The sequence below is a fragment of the Natator depressus genome, chromosome 3, assembly GCF_965152275.1.
Source record: "Natator depressus isolate rNatDep1 chromosome 3, rNatDep2.hap1, whole genome shotgun sequence".
NCBI classification, from domain to species: domain Eukaryota; kingdom Metazoa; phylum Chordata; order Testudines; family Cheloniidae; genus Natator; species Natator depressus.
In genome coordinates, this window is record NC_134236.1 from 103,271,155 (window position 1) to 103,291,711 (window position 20,557).

At 43.6% G+C, this 20,557-nt stretch overlaps 1 long non-coding RNA gene across 2 annotated transcripts in view; it reads right to left on the reverse strand.

Moving 5' to 3' along the window:
• Positions 1 to 1,394: 1,394 nt before the first annotated feature.
• LOC141984011 (uncharacterized) overlaps positions 1,395 to 20,557 on the reverse strand; it is a 34,994-nt gene continuing 15,831 nt past the window's right edge. The window contains exons 2-3 of one of the 2 annotated variants that reach the window (XR_012638613.1): positions 14,443 to 14,601; positions 1,395 to 1,692 (exon numbers count right to left, since the gene is read on the reverse strand). This is a non-coding gene — a long non-coding RNA (uncharacterized LOC141984011). Of the gene's footprint in view, positions 1,693 to 14,442; positions 14,605 to 20,557 lie in introns of both variants that reach the window. The other variant, XR_012638612.1, reaches the window with a different exon arrangement.

The window sequence follows — 20,557 nt, forward strand, 5'->3', positions numbered from 1 at the left end:
GAGAGATAAAATGAGTCTGCTCTACAGCCTTAGCTAACAGCCAGTTGGCTTTTAGCTCATGCAGTAGAGGCTCATGCACTGAGCTCCAGAGGTCCCCGCTTCGATCCTGCCCGCCGACCATAGGCACCAACTCCGTGGGTGCTCCAGGGCTGGAGCACCCATGGGGAAAAATTGGTGGGTGCTCTGCACCCACCGGCAGCCAAGCTCCCCACCCCCGCTCTCCTCCCCTCCTCCCTTCAGTGCACCGCGTCCCCGCTTCTCCTCCCAGCACTTGCCACCGCGAAACAGCTGTTTTGAGGTGTAACAAGCTGTGGGAGGGAGCGGGAACATGGTGCACTCAGGGGAGGAGGCGGGGCCAGGGCAGGGATTTGGGGAAGGAGTCCAATAGGGGAAGGGAGAAGGCAGGGGCTCGAACACCCACTGGCGCCAGGAGAAGTTGGGGTCTATGTTACACATTCATGGCTTCCAAGGCCAGAAGGGACCACTGTGATCATCTAGTCTGGCCTCCTGTATAACACAGGCCATGGAACTTTCCCACAATAAATCCTAGCACAGATCTAAGGAGCTTAGCCCTGCTGGCTGTGCTAGAGTATCCCAGGCCTTGTATACAAGGACTGAGATTTGTATCTGACCACTGCAGAAAAAAAAAATGGTGAATGGCAAAGCTTCTTTTTCTCCCCTCCCTGCCATGAGTACAAACACAAGGACTGAAATAAGTTGGTGCACGGTGTATTACATTGTGTAACATTTCAGACACCTTTGAAGTCATCTGATAAGGCTACATATTAACACTTGGCTGATTTACGTTAGCATTTGGCTATGGCGACAGGTACTCTTTGCCCCACTGTATTTGTCTACTTGCTTACAAAGTATTCATTCCAAGATTGGTGACGCTAATATGGAAGGATAGGAGAGTGGATGGAAGCCAAGCCTGAGATAGTGGCAGGTATCAGACTAGCAAACAAAAGGTAGCAAACAGAAAATATTGATTGGCATTTAAAACAGGACTGTAATTCCAAGGTACGGTACTCAGCTGACTCAATTTTTTCCCACACAAATTCACTAAATCATTGTTATAGGGCTAGGCTTTTTCATAGAAAAAAATTTATTCTTCGCCCTCATCAGCATCTTGGTATTGTTTTAAAGCCTGTTTTCCCCCTTGTTTTGAACCAATACATTAGTTAGGAAATCTAAGCACAAGAAATTCTGTTAATTACAAAGAGGTTCAAAATGTAAATATTATGGTTATGAAGGCCATATAAAGAAAAAGACAGACAGACATTTTTAAGTGGAGAGAGACATGCTTCATTATTGTTCTTAAAAGTTGATGAAAACATTGCATAAACAAACAGCTGTTTTGTTATAATTAAAACATTTCTCTCCAATCTTCTAAATCCGAGAACAACCATACAGGAGAAACAGAGGGAGAAACAAACTTGAAACAAACATGAAACTGACCAGTCTAGTTTTATTGTCCAAACTGAGTGAAAGAATAAAAGTTAAACAAACAGTATGATTGGTGACATAGATTTGAAGAGACCGTCTTCTCATGGGTCACTTAGTTCACCTATCCATTTTCTTGAATCACGGTGGAATTGATTTCATGCTTCCGAAACTATCCATGATCAATGGGTTTTTCAATTCTCACCTTGAATATCTCCAGCAACCTTCCTTGCAGCTTGTTCAAAGATCCTGGCAATGACGAACATAAAAGTTTACGTAAGATTTAACCTTAACATCCTTGCAGCAATTTAGGCTCATTAGTTCTTTCCCCTTTGACTAATGAGAACAATTCCCCTTTTTATTGTATTCCCTTAAATATGCATACAGACAGTAATGCCTATTCAGCCTTCTTTTGTCCATATATATTCTTCTAATCTTTTCTCATGCTGCAGGTATTATTTACCAAAGTTTTCAGCATATTTGTTGTTCTCCTCTGAACACTCTTCAGTTTGTCTGCGTTAAAAGACGATGCCGAAAATTGAACACAGTGCTGTCAACTGAGGCCTAGACAGTGCAGAGTATAGTGGAATAATGACCTGAACTGTTACATGTAATGCTCCTATTTATACAACACCTACAACATTTGTCTTTTTTTTTAACTCCCTGTAACAGCATCACATTGTTAACTCCACTCAGATAATCATCCATTATAAACCCCATGTCTGTCTTTGGGGCACTTATAGAATAGCCAGGATTTCCCAGTTCCATGGGCCAAATTATCCCCTCTTACTTTCCTGGGTGAAAGAGACAAAAATCATCATGGATTCCTGGCCAGGAGACACAAAATGTGGGTCAGCTGCCAAGGCAGTATCATTGCATCTGTCCCCAGACACTGGAGATGGTCCTCTGTGGGATGGGAATCTATGCATGGGAAAGGCAGAATGGGAGCCTGCACACAAGTGCAGTAAGCACATTGTTACCCCAAGAAACTACCAAGGAGGTCACTGACAAAACACTATAGCACAAGTCCTCCGCAAGACCACTTTTTGCACCATGGATCTTGCCTTTAGGGAAGGTTTTAGGAGTAACTGTCAGCAAAAGAAGCCCTGCCTGAACTGTGCTGACAGGGAGATGGGAGAGAGTTGCAGAGGGCTGGGATCCAAGGCACAAGGAAGCAGAGTCTCTGTGTGGTTCCTTTTCTAAGGGTATGTCTACACTGGCAAGTTTCTGTGCCACAAGTTATACCACTTTTATTCAAGCGCTGGAATTAAACCGCTGTTGCATGTCCACACTGTGCTCCTTGAGACACCGGAGCACATCCACATTAGCAACTCTTGCAATGGCAAAGAGAGCAGTGCATTGTGGTAGCTATCCCACAGTGCAACTGGCCACAGGGTGCTTTGGGAAGGGTTTGCAATGCCTCATGGGGCAGGCAAAGCATCACATGATGCAGGTTTCCCAATACCATTGTTCCATGGGCATCCTACTATTGGCTAACTGCTTTTCAACTGAAGTGGGAGGTCGGGGGGGGGAGAGTGTGACAGGGCATGTGTGCACGCAACTGGGGCGGGAGACAGTGTGTTTTGGGGGACAGAGAGTGTGTCAGCATGCTGTCTTGTAAGTTCAGACAGCAGCACGAAGCAACCAATCCTGAGGGAGGGGGAAACCCCAACATCAGCCCCCACCTCCCTCTCTGGGCTTTCTGCCCAGCAATCTCTCTCTCTCTCTCTCTCTCACACACACACACACACACACACACACCTCTGCCTCTGTGTCCAACAGCATGAGCATTCCACGTTAATGGTTTGCTTTGTGTCCCGGAGCAGATCAGCACAGCACACAAAGGCTGTCAGAAATCGTGCTTTGAACGGGGAGGGGCTCATGTCACCAGGGCAGCTGAGTTCAAAACAACAAGCAGAGCGGTCACTTGAGGCATGATGGGACAACTCCAGAGGCCAATTACAGCACAGAAAGCAGTCAAGCGTCTACACTGGAGCCTCTGCGCACATAGCCTTATGGCTCTCGTCGAGGTGTTTTTTTTGCAGCGCTGCAACTGAGGAGTTTCTGCACACAAAGTGGCTTGGCAGTGTGTGTACATGTCTGCAGTTTGAGCGCAAAAAGCTGCTTTGCTACGCAGAAACTTGCCAGTGACAACAAGCCCTATGATTGGCACAAATCTCTGGAGATCTCCATATTATGGAAATTCTCCCTCTTCTCCCCAATGGAAACACAATGATGAGAACGGCAAGATGTTTCATGTATTCTGTGTGGATTTTCCACATAAGAGACCAATCTAAGATCAAATCTGGTCATTCCTATGTATCCTATATGGTCATTATGATATGAAGCTTGGAGGAGCCTTTCTGAAGCAAGAAAGACAGGAACAATGTGCCTAAAGGCTAGTCTACACTGGCAACGCTTTAATGTGGCTTGTGTGGTCACGGTGCAGTGTTGGGAGAGCTCTCCCAGTGCTCTCAAAAACCCACCTCCACGAGAGGCACAGCGACCAGCGCTGGGAGTGCGGCTCCCAGCGCTGGTGCACTGTCTACACTGGCGCTTTACAGCGCTGAAACGGGCTGCGCTCAGTGGGGTGTTTTTTCACCCCCCTGAGTGAGAAAGTTGCAGCGCTGTAAATGGCCAGTATAGACGAGCCCTAAATAGGCTTCAGTTAATATTGTTGTCCCTTGCTGAGCAGTAGCAGAATTCAGGCTCTTGCAGGTTGGTTTTCTGTGATGCAGAGCCAGGTGTTTTCTTAGTGTAGTCTAAACAAACAAGTCCTGTTCCCTTGAACAGGGCGGTAACAAATGGCAGCAGAGGCAAATTCCTCTTGCAACAAGCTCAGGCCAGGCACCACTGCAGCATCTAGCCTCAGACTCTCAGACTCTCTCCAGGGTGTCTCACAAATATCTTCTGCTTACCAAACTGTCTTTTTTCCCCTCCCTCAGCCCCTCCCTCAGCCCCTACACTTTCCACCTGGGAAACCACGACTCCCAGCTTGCTGACTGAGACCACATATTTTGAACTTTCTGAGCTCACTCTGTGTTCCAGATGTCCCTATTCTATTCCATAGGTTCTTATGGCATGCTCATCACCATAACTTACACAAATATCCTTAATGACTGTTTGGGAGTGGCTAGTGCACAGAGTATTAGCTCTTTTTATAAGCTGGAGGCTTATCCATCAAAGGTTCTTAACATACAAGTCACTCATACCTTTCATTACAACACTGTCATAAAAAAAATTACTAACTCTGGTAAATTTTTAGAATCTGTTGTGCTGGAATGGTTGCAAATAGGGCAGTAGAAACACAACCTAATCTCTTCCTGATAAAAGGTGTGTTATAGTCTCAAAGGAATGTATGCTCTGTTACATTTTGAATAATAGCATGGTGGTGATCCATGCTGATAAATCAAAGTGAAGGTTAACACTTATCAAGAGCTCACACAGCCATACTATCTTTCCACAACTGCATGAGTTTGGAACAGTGTCATGTTAACTTGGAATTTCCTGGCCTGCATCAGAGGCTTTTTGTTATTTAAACAGGAGAGAGGGGTGTTGCATTTAATTTCCTCATTTTGTTTTGTTAAGAAAAGTAAAAGTATCTTTCCTATAAAATTTACCCAGGAGACCACAGGAGAAGATTTATATTTACAGCTGTCTGAGGTGGGAAGGGAAAAGAGATGCTGAATGGGAAAGAGAAGAAAAGGAAGAAAAAAAGTGTGAAATATATTAGGAATGGTGAATAAGAGGATGATGGGAAAGAAGAAAAGAAGTCAAGAATACAAAAAGCAGGAGGTGGTCAGGAAAAAGAAGTGACATAAAGAAACAGGTCATTTTTGTTATAAATCCATGAAAATTTGAAGTCCAATATCAGTCAAGTTAACATGTATCTCCTACTCCCAAAACCTTGAAGTAATGAGATAAGAGGCCAGGAGATAGATCGGGATTGGTCAATTGCTTTATGGAAGGCAGGAATGGAGTATGCAGCCCCCAGTGAGGGGATCTGGTATTGAAGCAGCGTAAAAATAGGAAGCCCATTCTCCTGAAGTGACTCCTGTCTTGAAAATCTTGCCTTTGGGAAGTTGTGGGTTCCCATTATATGGTCATTTGTAGCAAAGGTGAGACCACGCTCAGGTGTGTGGGAATCCTCACTAGCAGCAGCAGAAAAGAGAGAAGGAGGGAGAAAAAGAGGTTAGACAAGATTAATACACCAGTCTTTCAGCACTGGTTTTGATCACAAGTGAAGATGAATTTGGAGTGCTCTCGTCCTAGTCCCTACAGTGAGTATTTGCTCACATCCCCATCCAGTACACGCCTACAGTTTATATATTACCATTGTTGTTTGTACAATAGAGGCCCCAACCAGCCCATTGTGCTGGCGCTGAACAGACACATAGTAAGAGACCGTCCCTGCCCTGAAGAGTTTAAAATCTAAGCAGACAAGACAAAGGGAGGAAGAAAAGAATCCCCACTTATTAGAAGCTGGAGAACAGGGACATCTAGTCAGTGGTAACCAGGGCTTCTCAGCAGCACTGAAAATCAGCTTCAAAGTGGCTGCTAGGAAATTTTAAGTTGGCAACCAAACTTAGAAGATACTTGAAAATGTAACCTACAGGTGACAATATCTGGTCACAAAACAAACAGGAAAAATAAAGTCTCTCAAAGTAAATGAATAAATCTCAGCTGTACAGCTGAATACTTACTTTAAGCATCAATTATTTCAATTTAGCTGTGGCCCTTTTTAGATTTCTCAAAAGGAATCAGATGTTCTATTGTGGTACTATTGTGATTTGGCCTCGCTTCCCAAAAATCAAGAAACCTGTTTCATAACCCTTTGCAGACTAAAATAGTGGCAGACTCTAATCAGGAGTCTCATTGCAGGAAACAGGCCTTCCTACAACAGGAAGCGTAGGAGAAACTACTGGAGACAGCCGTCCAAACCAGCCAATTTGCCAAAAAAAAAAAAAAAAAAAAAAGACAAAATGGCTGTATACTGGCAACTCCTGTAGCAGGAAACCTCTGAATTAAGCTCTCAATCTGCACAGCAATTTAACATGTCATCTGCTTCCTGGCAACTGATATTTGGAATCATTTGTATATTGCTTTTCAACTCTGTCTCATAATCAGTGGCAAGTGCTCTCTTCTGCAAAAGCAAGAAAGCCAAGGTCTTTTCTGAATTCTACCCAGAACAAATATTTCTAACCCCTTTTTTCCTCTGTTTTCATCAGTTTATCATTTCTAATTTTGGGGTTTGACACTCCTATTTCTCCTCTGATTTGGGTCCAGGGTAGATTAAGTCACAGCATGGTGCCTGCCAAGGCAAACTGTGATATCCATGAGATAATATAAAAGAACTTGATGGAAGCTAAAAATCACATTCTGCAATGAAGGCGAATAGGAGACTAATGGATTCCCTGTGATTTCTGCTTAATGAGAACATGACAGAAGACTAGGATACTTTGATTTTAAAAAAAGGTCCTTTTCATTTTTCAAGGGCATGAGTTTCAAAAGGGACTAGTAATTTGGGGTGCTTCACTTGAAATACCTTAAGGTGACCTGATTTTCAAGGAGTCTCAAGTTAGTCAATCAAAAACCGAGACATCCAAAACCATTAGTTACGTCTGAGATCTTGGCCCGGAACAATAAACACCACAGGCTGAGACTTGCACTATTTGGCCAAAGAGGACAGCTTTTCATGGTCAACAACTGCAATAGTGAGAAATACACTGACCCCGTGCTCTGCTACCTCTAGCTGAACTGAGGCAGAGCGTCCAAATCACCAGTCCCAGGTAACACTCTCTTATCAACCATGCATAGCAGGGATAGATGAGAAACCAGTCCCAGAGGTTTGGGAGCCTCCAGCCAGCTCCACATACAAAGGAGAGTAAGGAATCCATTAATCCTATGCCACAAAAGAGAAAGAGCTGAGATACCCAGTCCCACCCACCGGAAGCCCCCTGAAGCAAAGGAAGAAAAGAGGAGCTACTGAAGGATAGTGAGGCTTGACAGAAGTGGTTACAAAGTAGGGTCACCAATTACGAGGTGTTATATGGCCACCTTGGTTATGTCTACACTGTGATAAAAAACCTTCAGCACCAATCTCAGAGCCCGGGTCAGCTGAAAATTGCAGGGTAGACATTTGGGCTCGAGCTGCAGCCTGGGCTCTTAGACCCTCCCCCTCATGTGATCTCAAAGCCCAGAGTCAGCCGAGCCACAGAAGTATACACTGCAATTTTATAGCCCTGCAGCCCATGAACCAGAGTCAGCTGATCCTGAGCCAGTTGTAGCCATGCAGCAGGTCTTTTATTGCAGTGTAAACATCGAGTTTGCAACAGCCCCCTCAGTGGGTGTGTAAAGGGGACATTTAGAGTGCAAGATGCCTCCTCCTGCTCCTGGACAGCCAGCCAGTGCCTTAAAGCAACAATCGAGTCCAGGAGAAGGCATTCCTTGCTTGTGGTTTCTACAATATTTTTCACTGTGACTAATTGTTCAGATTGTTTGCAAACTGGTGGCCGTGCGAGTTTGCCACTTGCATTCACCCTATGCAATTGCTTGCTCACCCAAGTCCCATGATTTTGTTTCTGTTAATTCCCTAAGCTTTATAAAAGAAAAGAATACATTTGTGGCTCTGAAGGTGGGCTGGTGGTAGAGCATATTGCCAGAGGAAGAAGGAGAGAGAACAGTAGATAAGTTTCTTCTCATATTCATACAAAGCAATTGAGTTTGTATGCAGAGTTTTGCATCAGTCAGGCATGCTCCAAAACTGACTTGGGTCACAGATGCCATTGTCCCCACTGTGACTCAAGGAAATCCCTGGAATTCAAGAGATCTGAGGCAACATCCTACCTTCCAGAGATTGCCAGACCTCCTCAGACATGGCGAATGATCTGTTGGAGATGACTGAGAAGACAAGGTATTTATACAAACATTATTTTAATCCTACCAAAGGTTTGGGTTTGTTTCAATGTTTTGGTCAGACAGCCAGTCCATTTCTTATTTTATCCAATCCACCCTTCTTTATAGGGGACACTACTGATATGATAAAAGGGGCACGCCAGCCATATTAAATGAATATCAAGCAAGACAGAAGAGACTTCTGCAGAAAGCCTGCTTTCTTACAAAATGAGTTTTGCCAAGTTTACAAGAATCATGAGTTGAATTATCCAGTTTGATCATGAATGTTGCACATTTTGGTTCAAAGAAATGGTGAACAAAATTTGCAATATGCCTTAGACTATGTAAACAAGTGGCATAGAGGTTGATCTAAGTCAGGGATGACCAACCTGTGGCTCCGGAGCCACATGCAGCTCTTCAGACGTTAATATGCAGCTCCTGGTATAGGCACCGACTCGAGGGCTGGAGCTACAGGCGCCAACTTTCCAATGTTCCGGAGGCTGCTCACTGCTCAACCCCTGGCTCTGCCACAGGCCCTGCCCCCACTCCACCCCTTCCTCTGAGCCTGCCGTGCCCTTGCTCCTCCCCACCCAGCCCACAGCCTCCTGTACGCCATGAAACAGCTGATCGGGAGGTGCGGGGAGAGAGGGGAAGGCGCTTACTGACGGGGCTGCCAGTGGGTGGGAGGCGCTGGGAGCGGGGTCGGGGAGCTGCTGGGGCGCTGCTGACGTATTACTGTGGCTCTTTGGCAATGTACATCGGTAAATTCTGGCTCCTTCTCAGACTCGGGTTGGCCACCCCTACTCTAAGTATTCACAGAACAATCTGCCTGTCTCTGGTTTGTTTTTTCCTCCTTTGATTTTCTCTTTTAGAGTGCTATTCTTTGTTTTATAGTTATTTGGTTAGGTTTTAATTTTTTTTCCCCTCAACAAAGAATCATAGAACCACTTTCTTATAGCCATGAACTTTAAACATCTGGCCAGAAGTCTGTATTGATCTTCAACTGATTGTACTTAAGCCAATACTTCTGAAACTAAAGAACTCTATAATCACCTATAATTGCTGGACACTGCCACTGAAGAAAGGACAACATGAGTGGACCTGAAGAATTAACTGGACTTGTATGTACTCTCAGTGTATGTAATAGCTGCTTCCTAAGTGGATGGCCATGAGACGATCAGGAAGAAGGTTTAATGGACAATCAGTGATTCAGTATAAAGGAACTAGATGATTCAGTTTATTTAATAGGTCCTGTTTTCCTTTTCTTTGTTTCCTTTTTCTCATGCTTGTCTACTTGTCCCAGAATTAATTGTTAGGATGGCACATAGAGTAACTCTCCTCCATGAAACTAATTCAGAGGTTCTCAAACTGGGGATCAGGACCCCTGGGGGGGTTGTGAGGTTATTACATTGAGGGTTGCGAGCTGCCAGCCCCCACCGTAAACCCTGCTTTGCCTCCAACATTTATAATGACGTTAAATGTACAAAAAAGTGTTTTTAATTTATAAGGGGGGGGTCACACTCAGAGGCTTGCTATGTGAAAGGGGTCACCAGCACAAAAGTTTGAGAACCACTGCTCTAATTAAACTGTGAAACGATTACAGACTTAAAAAGAAAAAAGAAAAGGAGTACTTGTGGCACCTTAGAGACTAACCAGTTTATTTGAGCATGAGCTTTCGTGAGCTACAGCTCACTTCATCGGATGCATAGCATATCGTGGAAACTGCAGAAGACATTATATACACACAGAGACCATGAAACAAAACTTCCTCCCACCCCACTGTCCTGCTGCTAACAGCTTATCTAAAGTGATCATCAAGGAAGGCCATTTCCAGCACAAATCAAGGTTTTCTCACTCTTCCCCCCCCCCACACACACACACACAGACACACATACAAACTCACTCTCCTGCTGGTAATAGCCCATCCCTCTTTGAAACCTCTCTTTATAATGCGCATGATAATCAAGGTGGGTCATTTCCAGCACTAATCCAGGTTTTCTCACCCCCCCCCCCACACACACACCCCCTCCAAAAACCACACACACAAACTCACTCTCCTGCTGGCAATAGCTCATCTTACAATGTGCACAGCAATAATCCAAGTTTAACCAGAACGTCTTGGGGGGGGGGGGGTTTGTAGGAAAAAAACAAGGGGAGATAGGCTACCTTGCATAATGACTTAGCCACTCCCAGTCTCTATTCAAGCCCAAATTAATAGTATCCAATTTGCAAATGAATTCCAATTCAGCAGTTTCTCGCTGGAGTCTGGATTTGAAGTTTTTTTGCTATAAGATAGCGACCCTCATGTCTGTGATTGCGTGACCAGAGAGATTGAAGTGTTCTCCGACTGGTTTATGAATGTTATAATTCTTAACATCTGATTTGTGTCCATTTATTCTTTTACGTAGAGACTGTCCAGTTTGACCAATGTACATGGCAGAGGGGCATTGCTGGCACATGATGGCATATATCACATTGGTGGATGTGCAGGTGAACGAGCCTCTGATAGTGTGGCTGATGTTGTTAGGCCCTGTGATGGTGTTCTCTGAATAGATATGTGGGCACAGTTGGCAAAGCGCAAGATCAAATCCGCACAGACACACCCCTGGAACCCCGACCTGGGATATTCTATCTACTACCCAAGATCCATAAACCTGGAAATCCTGGACGCCCCATCATCTCAGGCATTGGCACCCTGACAGCAGGATTGTCCGGCTAAGTAGACTCACTCCTCAGGCCCTACGCTACCAGCACTCCCAGCTACCTTCGAGACACCACTGACTTCCTGAGGAAACTACAATCCATTGGTGATCTTCCTGATAACACCATCCTGGCCACTATGGATGTAGAAGCCCTCTACACCAACATTCCACACAAAGATGGACTACAAGCCATCAAGAACACTATCCCCGATAATGTCACGGCTAACCTGGTGGCTGAACTTTGTGACTTTGTCCTTACCCATAACTATTTTACATTTGGGGACAATGTATACCTTCAGATCAGCGGCACTGCTATGGGTACCCGCATGGCCCCACAGTATGCCAACATTTTTATGGCTGATTTAGAACAACGCTTCCTCAGCTCTCGTCCCCTAACGCCCCTACTTTACTTGCGCTATATTGATGACATCTTCATCATCTGGACCCATGGAAAAGAAGCCCTTGAGGAATTCCACCATGATTTCAACAATTTCCATCCCACCATCAACCTCAGCCTGGTCCAGTCCACACATGAGATCCACTTCCTGGACACTACAGTGCTAATAAACAATGGTCACATCAACACCACCCTATACCGGAAACCTACTGACCGCTATTCCTACCTACATGCCTCCAGCTTTCACCCTGACCACACCACACGATCCATCGTCTACAGCCAAGCTCTGCGATACAACCGCATTTGCTCCAACCCCTCAGACAGAGACAAACACCTACAAGATCTCTATCAAGCATTCTTACAACTACAATACCCACCTGTGGAAGTGAAGAAACAGATTGATAGAGCCAGAAGAGTTCCCAGAAGTCACCTACTACAGGACAGGCCTAACAAAGAAAATAACAGAACGCCACTAGCCGTCACCTTCAGCCCCCAACTAAAACCCCTCCAACGCATTATTAAGGATCTACAACCTATCCTGAAGGATGACCCAACACTCTCACAAATCTTGGGAGAAAGGCCAGTCCTTGCCTACAGACAGCCCCCCAACCTGAAGCGAATACTCACCAACAACCACATACCACACAACAGAACCACTAACCCAGGAACCTATCCTTGCAACAAAGCCCGTTGCCAACTGTGCCCACATATCTATTCAGAGAACACCATCACAGGGCCTAACAACATCAGCCACACTATCAGAGGCTCGTTCACCTGCACATCCACCAATGTGATATATGCCATCATGTGCCAGCAATGCCCCTCTGCCATGTACATTGGTCAAACTGGACAGTCTCTACGTAAAAGAATAAATGGACACAAATCAGATGTTAAGAATTATAACATTCATAAACCAGTCGGAGAACACTTCAATCTCTCTGGTCACGCAATCACAGACATGAGGGTCGCTATCTTACAGCAAAAAAACTTCAAATCCAGACTCCAGCGAGAAACTGCTGAATTGGAATTCATTTGCAAATTGGATACTATTAATTTGGGCTTGAATAGAGACTGGGAGTGGCTAAGTCATTATGCAAGGTAGCCTATCTCCCCTTGTTTTTTTCCTACAAACCCCCCCCCCCCCCCAAGACGTTCTGGTTAAACTTGGATTATTGCTGTGCACATTGTAAGATGAGCTATTGCCAGCAGGAGAGTGAGTTTGTGTGTGTGGTTTTTGGAGGGGGTGTGTGTGTGGGGGGGGGGTGAGAAAACCTGGATTAGTGCTGGAAATGACCCACCTTGATTATCATGCGCATTATAAAGAGAGGTTTCAAAGAGGGATGGGCTATTACCAGCAGGAGAGTGAGTTTGTATGTGTGTCTGTGTGTGTGGGGGGGGGGGAAGAGTGAGAAAACCTTGATTTGTGCTGGAAATGGCCTTCCTTGATGATCACTTTAGATAAGCTGTTAGCAGCAGGACAGTGGGGTGGGAGGAAGTTTTGTTTCATGGTCTCTGTGTGTATATAATGTCTTCTGCAGTTTCCACGATATGCTATGCATCCGATGAAGTGAGCTGTAGCTCACGAAAGCTCATGCTCAAATAAACTGGTTAGTCTCTAAGGTGCCACAAGTACTCCTTTTCTTTTTTCTTTTTACGAATACAGACTAACACGGCTGTTACTCTGATTACAGACTTGTGTTTTTAATTTCTCTCGTCAGTTGAAGGAACTGAGAGGTGTTAACATCAAAATATGCTATGCTCAGAGTACACTCAAAGAATATGATGCAATCCAACTTCTTATTTATTATAATATGGCCAATTAATACATGCATGGCTCTGACCTGTAAAAAGAACAGAGAAGAAGAAGAGAAATTTTCAGAAACAGAGCGAAGGAAAGACACAGGGAGAGACTGAATAGATTGAAATGAGATAATAAAGAGAAAGAAGAGAGGGAAATTGTGCCAAGAAAAGGGGGAACGGAAAAGAGAAAAGGCAAAGGAAATGTAAGAAAAGTCAAAAAATAAAAACGATTTTATACATGTGATGGTTTGTATTTTGCTGCATTTCTTTGGCAGATATACCACTAGTTCTGTCAATTTGCAGGATAAAGGGTGGTGCAGTAAGAGAAGTTTGTGGTGAAGGGACTGGCATCTCATTGGTCCCAGGCATGGAACTAGTTTAATGTTACTGACAATATATGTGTGCACACAACTTATTGGGTGTGTAGAGTATAAATGAGCCAGGTTCTACTCTATCCGTATTGCTGACAGAGGCAGGAGGTATTTTCAAGTACTGACACTAATCTTTAGGGGACGTAGGGTTTCCAGCGATGTACTGACTATCTTCCCCTTCTGGCCATTGTATGTTCATGGTAGAGATGAACCTAAATGAAGACTAGAGAACCAAGCATCTCTGAACTTTGAGGATCTTAAGATCTGGTTGAGCTTTTTACTGCCCTACAGCTTTACCACAGAGTGACACGGTGCAAACTCTGAGGAAGTTCAAAAGTTGATCCAAATCAGAACTTAGTGTTTTAGGAACATGTCTAATTCAGATGGACAATTTGAAGTATGCACCAAGCATTCAATAACCATGTGTGTGTGTTATATTAAAGATCTCCCTTAAAACAATTTAGCATAGAAACCACAGTGCAGATGGGTGGATAAAGCTATTGAGTTCAAATACAAGAGTGGATTACAATAGGTGAATAGAGAACTGAGGGCGGAATACTTGCGGCACCACCCTTAATTTCCTTTTAACTTACTTAGTCAGGCACATATCCATACAACAAAAATAAATGCAACATCCATGTCCAGATTTACTTGTCTCTTAAAAAAAATAGAGAGGAAACATCTTTAATACAGTTTCAATGCATTTACTTTACTCCTGTAGACGGCTTTTAAAATGTAGGGATGATAAAGGCAAAAGAAGGAGGAAACTAACTACACGATACTAAATATGTACAAATATTAGAATTCACATACACATTATGAAGATGTTACTCACCCTTAGTATCAAAGCATGTTGCAGCAGAGAGGATCTTGATGATGATGTCAATATACCTCTACAGATGAGGTCCATGGGGTCTGACTCTGACCAGGTTATTTTTTGAGCAATACAGCCAGCTATTCAAGGGTGTTCAGCTCCTCTTGGTCTCAGTGGCGGCTGCTGAGAGAGGAGCTCTTTTGAAAATCTGGCCAATAATGACGGGCACAAATATCAGACACCTGACTCTGAAGAGGCCTTGTTCTTAGGAGCAGGGCACCTAACTGCCATTTGTGTCTTTGAAAATCTCCCCCTAAGTTATGAAAATTTAAGGTTTGTCTACACAGTGTTGGGAGACCTTTTCCACTGGGCTTATCCAAAACACCTCATCCAGTTCTGGGAGAATACTTCATCTGGTTCTCTGCAACCCAAGAAATCAGTTCAACTCCAAACTCATCACTGTGGTTTCTTTTTTGGCATTCAATCAAACTACACTTGAGTTGAACAGGCTCAAGTGTAGCAGGTGGGTACAGGGTATAACCACACATCCAACATACCAAATCATGAAACAGCTTATATACACACTTACATGTAATACTATTGGTTAATACCTCATTTCACACACGTTATGATTGGTCGACTAATTTTTGTAACCAGTCCCTGTACAGATCATGAACTTGCCCACCAGCTGCAAAGTCTTCTAGTAAGGAAAACTGCAGCTGCAAGCTTATCACACATTACTCTTCTTTAATCTACTAACTACATGTTATTTACAAGGCCACTCGTGAATTTATGCTGTGTCCATTGTTAACCTCATTTTCCTTACTTCTGTTTTCTTTCATTGTTCAGCCAAGGCCTATGCACAGTGCTTTAGTCTGCACCAGAGAGGTGTGAATTTTAGTCCATAGTAGCATGGTCCTCACTAACTGACCCACGTGGACCCTGCTGGAACACACTACATGTCCCCTAGTGTGCGTTAATGTAGTTCTATTTCAAACAGTTCTACAATAACATGCTGGGGAGCTTTTAGTGTGTGCCAGCAGAGTCCATGCAAGCCAGTTAGTGCGCAACATGCTGGGGTGGATTAGAATTTACACTCCAGCCAGTACAGACTAAAGCAATGTGTAGACGAGCTCTGAGATGACTTTGGTAAAGTTAATCCTGACTTACGCGGCTATACAGGAGAAGAGAATCTGACACTAGGTCTCCTCAAATTCTTCTTTTTTCCTAAGTTTACTCTCTTATTCAACCAGCTCTCCCATTATGGAATATTTATACTGCTTGGCAATTTCAATTTCTTTTAGTTACAGCATTCACTGTCAGCAGGAACTTTTCTGTGGTCTCTTTTTGTGTGTCTGGCTCTCTAGATACCAGATACAAACACAAAGAATTCTGTGTCACTGGGGTTACAGCTGCCTAATTTATTTTTTCAGCTTTTTTACTTCTTCCTGCTAGGTATGGACCACAGGTCATTGCCCTAGCGTGTGTGTTAAGTTTCTCTTCTCCCTGTAGTTCCAGTTCAGTGACTGTCCTGATGGTTGAGGGAGAAAGCGTTTTCTGCTGAGTGCAGATTCCTAGGTTTAAAATACTTCCACAGCTCTACTTCTCATTGGAATATAGTCCTGCTTGTAGGGAGTTACTTTCAAGGAGTCACTGAACACATTCAATCAGATTTCAAACCAACTCATTCTTCACAGGGTTGAAATTCACTCACACAATTTCTTTTTGAAGCAGCGCCTCTGTGACTTATTAGCTAGGGAGAGGGAGCAGAAGTGAAGAGAAGGCCTGGGGCAACAGCAACACACCAGTGACTGGGACGATGGTCTTCCTCTGAGGCAGGCACATGGAACTGGGCGTTAAGAGCCTCTGTGTTCTAATCCCAACTCTGCTACTTGCTTGCTTTGTGGCCTTGACCAAGTTAACCAACCTCTCTTTGCCTCAGTTTCTCCATCTGTAAAACTGTGTCCACATATCTATTCAGGGGACACCATCATAGGGCCTAATCACACCAGCCACACTATCAGAGGCTCGTTCACCTGCACATCTACCAATGTGATGTATGCCATCCTGTGCCGGCGATGCCCCTCTGCCGTGTGCATTGGTTAGGTTGGACAGTCTCTGCGAGAAGGAGTGGATGGACACGGATCAGACTTCAGGATTTATGGCATTCAAAGACCGGTTGCAGAACACTTCAATCTCTTTGGTCACTTGATTACAGACCTAAGGGTTGCAATTCTTCAACAGGAAGACTTCAGAAGGAGACTCCAACGAGAGACTGCTGAATTGGAATTAAATTTGCAAACTGGATACAATTAACTTAGGCTTGAATAGACACTGGGAATGGATGGGTCATTACACAAAGTAAAACTATTTCCCCATGTTTATTCCCCCCCTCCACCCCCACTGTTCCTCAGATGTTCTTGTCAACTGCTGGAAATGGCCTATCTTGATTACCACCCCCACCTCCCCCCCCGCCCCGCTCTCCTGCTGGTAATAGCTCACCTTACGTGACCACTCTTGTTACAGTGTGTATGGTAACACCCATTGTTTCATGTTCTCTATGTATATAAATCTCCCCACTGTATTTTCCACTGAATGCATCCGACGAAGTGAGCTGTAGCTCACGAAAGCTTATGCTCAAATAAATTTGTTAGTCTCTAAGGTGCCACAAAGTACTCCTTTTCTTTTTGAGAATACAGACTAATATGGCTGCTACTCTGAAACCTGACTTTATGGAGGATGACTGAAATCCGGATTGCTACAGAGCTTCTAATGTTTTCCCTCCAAGCCTCAGTGAAGATACTATACTTTGGAAGTTGCAGTGTACAAAGGCACAGTATGCCTGCTGAGTAAGAAATTAGTCTGACAGTTGTTAGGATATAGATATTCAGGCCTGTCTGCAAAGGCCTATACTTTAAGAATTTAGGTTTATTCTCATCACTTAAGTATAAAAGGAAGAATCAAAATCACAATCTGCCTGTTTATGGGCCTTCTCTTACAATGTGATATATGCCATGTGCCAGCAACGCCCTTCTGCCATGTACATTGGCCAAACCAGACAGTCTCTATGCAAAAGAATAAATGGACACAAATCTGACATCAGGAATCATAACATTCAAAAACCAGTAGGAGAATGCATCCGATGAAGTGAGCTGTAGCTCACGAAAGTTTATGCTCAAATAGATTTGTTAGTCTCTAAGGTGCCACAAGTCCTCCTTTTCTTTTTGCGGATACAGACTAACATGGCTGCTACTCTGAAACCTGTCACTTATGTCTTTATAGATGTAGTTGTGAAATCCTCACTTCTGTATTGTTTTGTCATTATAGTTCCCACTTTGCTATTGTTTATTTGCACGATCTCTGTTTGGTTCTGTGATTGTTTCTGTCTGCTGTATAATTAATTTTGCTGAGTGTAAACTAATTAAGGTGGTGGGATATAATTGGTTGGCTAATCATGTTACAATATGTTAGGATTGGTCAGTTAAATTTCAGTAAAATGATTGGTTAAGGTATAGCTAAGCAGAACTCAAGTTTTACTGTATAGTCTGCAGTCAATCAAGAAGTAAGGAGGGGGAATGGAAACAGGGAATGGGGATGGAGAAATTGGAATCATGTTTTGCTAAGGGGGGGGGATGGAAACAGGGAATGGGAACAGGGACACAGGTAAGGCTCTGTGGTGTCAGAGCTGGAAAGGGGAACACTGAGGAAGGAAACTGGAATCATGCGTGCTGGAAGTTCACCCCAATAAACATCCAATTGTTTGCACCTTTGGACTTCGGGTATTGTTGCTCTCTGTTCATGCGAGAAGGACCAGGGAAGTAAACGGGTGAAGGAATAAGCCCCTAGCAACAGTCTTGATGGAAATTACAACACATAGGGATGCCATCCTGACTGGAACTGAAGTTGGTTATGCAATAGCTACTCGGTGAGGAGAGTTCAGGGCACAGCAAGCCTTAACTCTCCTTGACTTTGTGAGGCAAAGTCTGACACAGCATGCTATTGTAACCTAGCAGTTTTCTGTTTAATTCCCTTTGATCCTTATATCAAATACTCCACTCCCTACAGAACAATAAGATGTGTTATGCTGAGAAGCACCAACCACAATTTTCTCCTCTCTGTAACTAAATAATAAAACTCACTCATTTTGTTTAGGAAGATACTGCAAAATCACTCTGAAATCAGTAGTGCAAGTGTCCTATTCATTTGAATGGAACTTTGGATATTAAAAAATTTTAAAAAATAGAAAATAAAAGGTAAGTGGAACAACAATGCACAGTGAACGTGATCCCCACAATATTCACAAAGCTATGATCTGATTCAAGATGCAGCAGCAACCTTGCAGTGTCCTTTAAACACAATATACCCCTCTTTTATACAATAGAAATATTTCCATGCAATGAACAATGGGCCAAGTGTTCAGCTGGTGTAAACTGGCGTAACTCCTGCTGCCATAGAGGTCTGCAAAACTGACTGAATCACTTTATACCTCACTTGTAATTTGGCAGAAGATCCCACTGAGCCATTTATAGGTTTTTCTCTGTGTTCCTCCTCTGGAGAGAGAGAGTGTTCTTGCAGTGAAACTTCTCACTGCTCCAGAAGTATGCTTCTAACCTAAAGACCCAATAAATTGCCTATTGAGACCTAGCTGATAATCAAAGAGACCCCCTAACTGTGTTTGCAGGAAGATCAGTTCCGGAATACATGTGAATAATGCCTAGTTCAGACTATTTTTAGTAATCCATTTGAGAATATTCTTTGAGGGACAATACTTCTCAGTCAGGGCTTGATCTAATACCAGTTGAAATTAAAAGAAGTCCTTTCATTGACTTCAGCAAGCAATGGATCAAACCCTAAAACCACAATCAAGAGTCTGACAGATCAAGTATTTGATGTATCCAGGGGCCCCTCAATACTTCTTTATTTGGAACATGTATCTCATGTTATTATTCTAATAAAAACTTGATTTTGTGCACAGACGTTGATTTATTGCACCCTTATTTTAGACTTTAAAAAAAAAAAATAGTTGTTTATGCACTTCAGCTTGCTGCCCAAAAATGTCATTTCTTCCGTTTCAGGGAATGATAATTATTTAATCAATGTTTAGCAGCTTCTCCTTGTAAAAAATATAAAAATCAATCACAATAAACCTATGAGGGAGCAGTGAATGTACATATTAAATGCAATTTTAACCATATACAGTGTGTTATAAGTATGCTTGAACCTCTATAGTGCTATCAAACATTGCAAACGACGACATTACATTTGTGCGGCTATTTATAGCCACCCAAGCCCATCATTTGCCTCTTGGAGTTTGGGATTTCTCTTTCAATTGTAAGCAGAGCTTCCTCTCTAGTTTTGTTTATGTGTCTGTCTGTCAGCCCAGCGCCAGTGCCTGTCTCTGCTTTGCTGCCGCTGCTCCCTCATCCTGTTTTGGTCAGTGAAGATTGCCATTGATGCAGCATTACTGACCAGATCCTCCCACAACACTGCAGGATGTTTTAGTGACATTAACATGAGCAGCCTTTTCAGAGCCTAGCATCCATCCCTCTTGCTGGTTCTACTATTTCCTATACAAAAGTCTACTTTGGTTTCCTGGTAGGCCCAAATTTGCTGTCCCCTTTGTAAAAACACAGCTGCTACTTGCCCAACATTCCACTCAGTTCAAAAGGCACCAGCACACAACTGAGTATTTTAGAAACTCTCCTATCAGCTATACCCAAAATGAACAATACCCTTGCCAGTCACAGAACTGTAAGAAAGGGTATACTTAGACTGAGTGGTGGCGTCACATGGATGACAGTGAAGGCATATCTTGGCCCATATTGTTCTATTCACACAATACATTAGCGTTTCCCAGTGACTGGCCTTTGATTTGTTCTCCCCCGGGGTAGAGTGAATTTTATCATCAAGCATGATAGGCTGGATCCTGCAAGTGCTGAGCTCCCCCAGCTCACATTTACTACCATAAAACCGGCGGCGACTCGGCACCTCACAGGATCAAACTCTGTATCCCCATGTCCATCTTGCTCACCTTAGTGTCCAGAAAAGGGCCCAATTCCCATTTGCAGTAAGGCCATTTTACACCACTCTGGCAGTCAAAGAGACCTTAAAGTGGGTGCAAAAGAGTGGAGGCGTG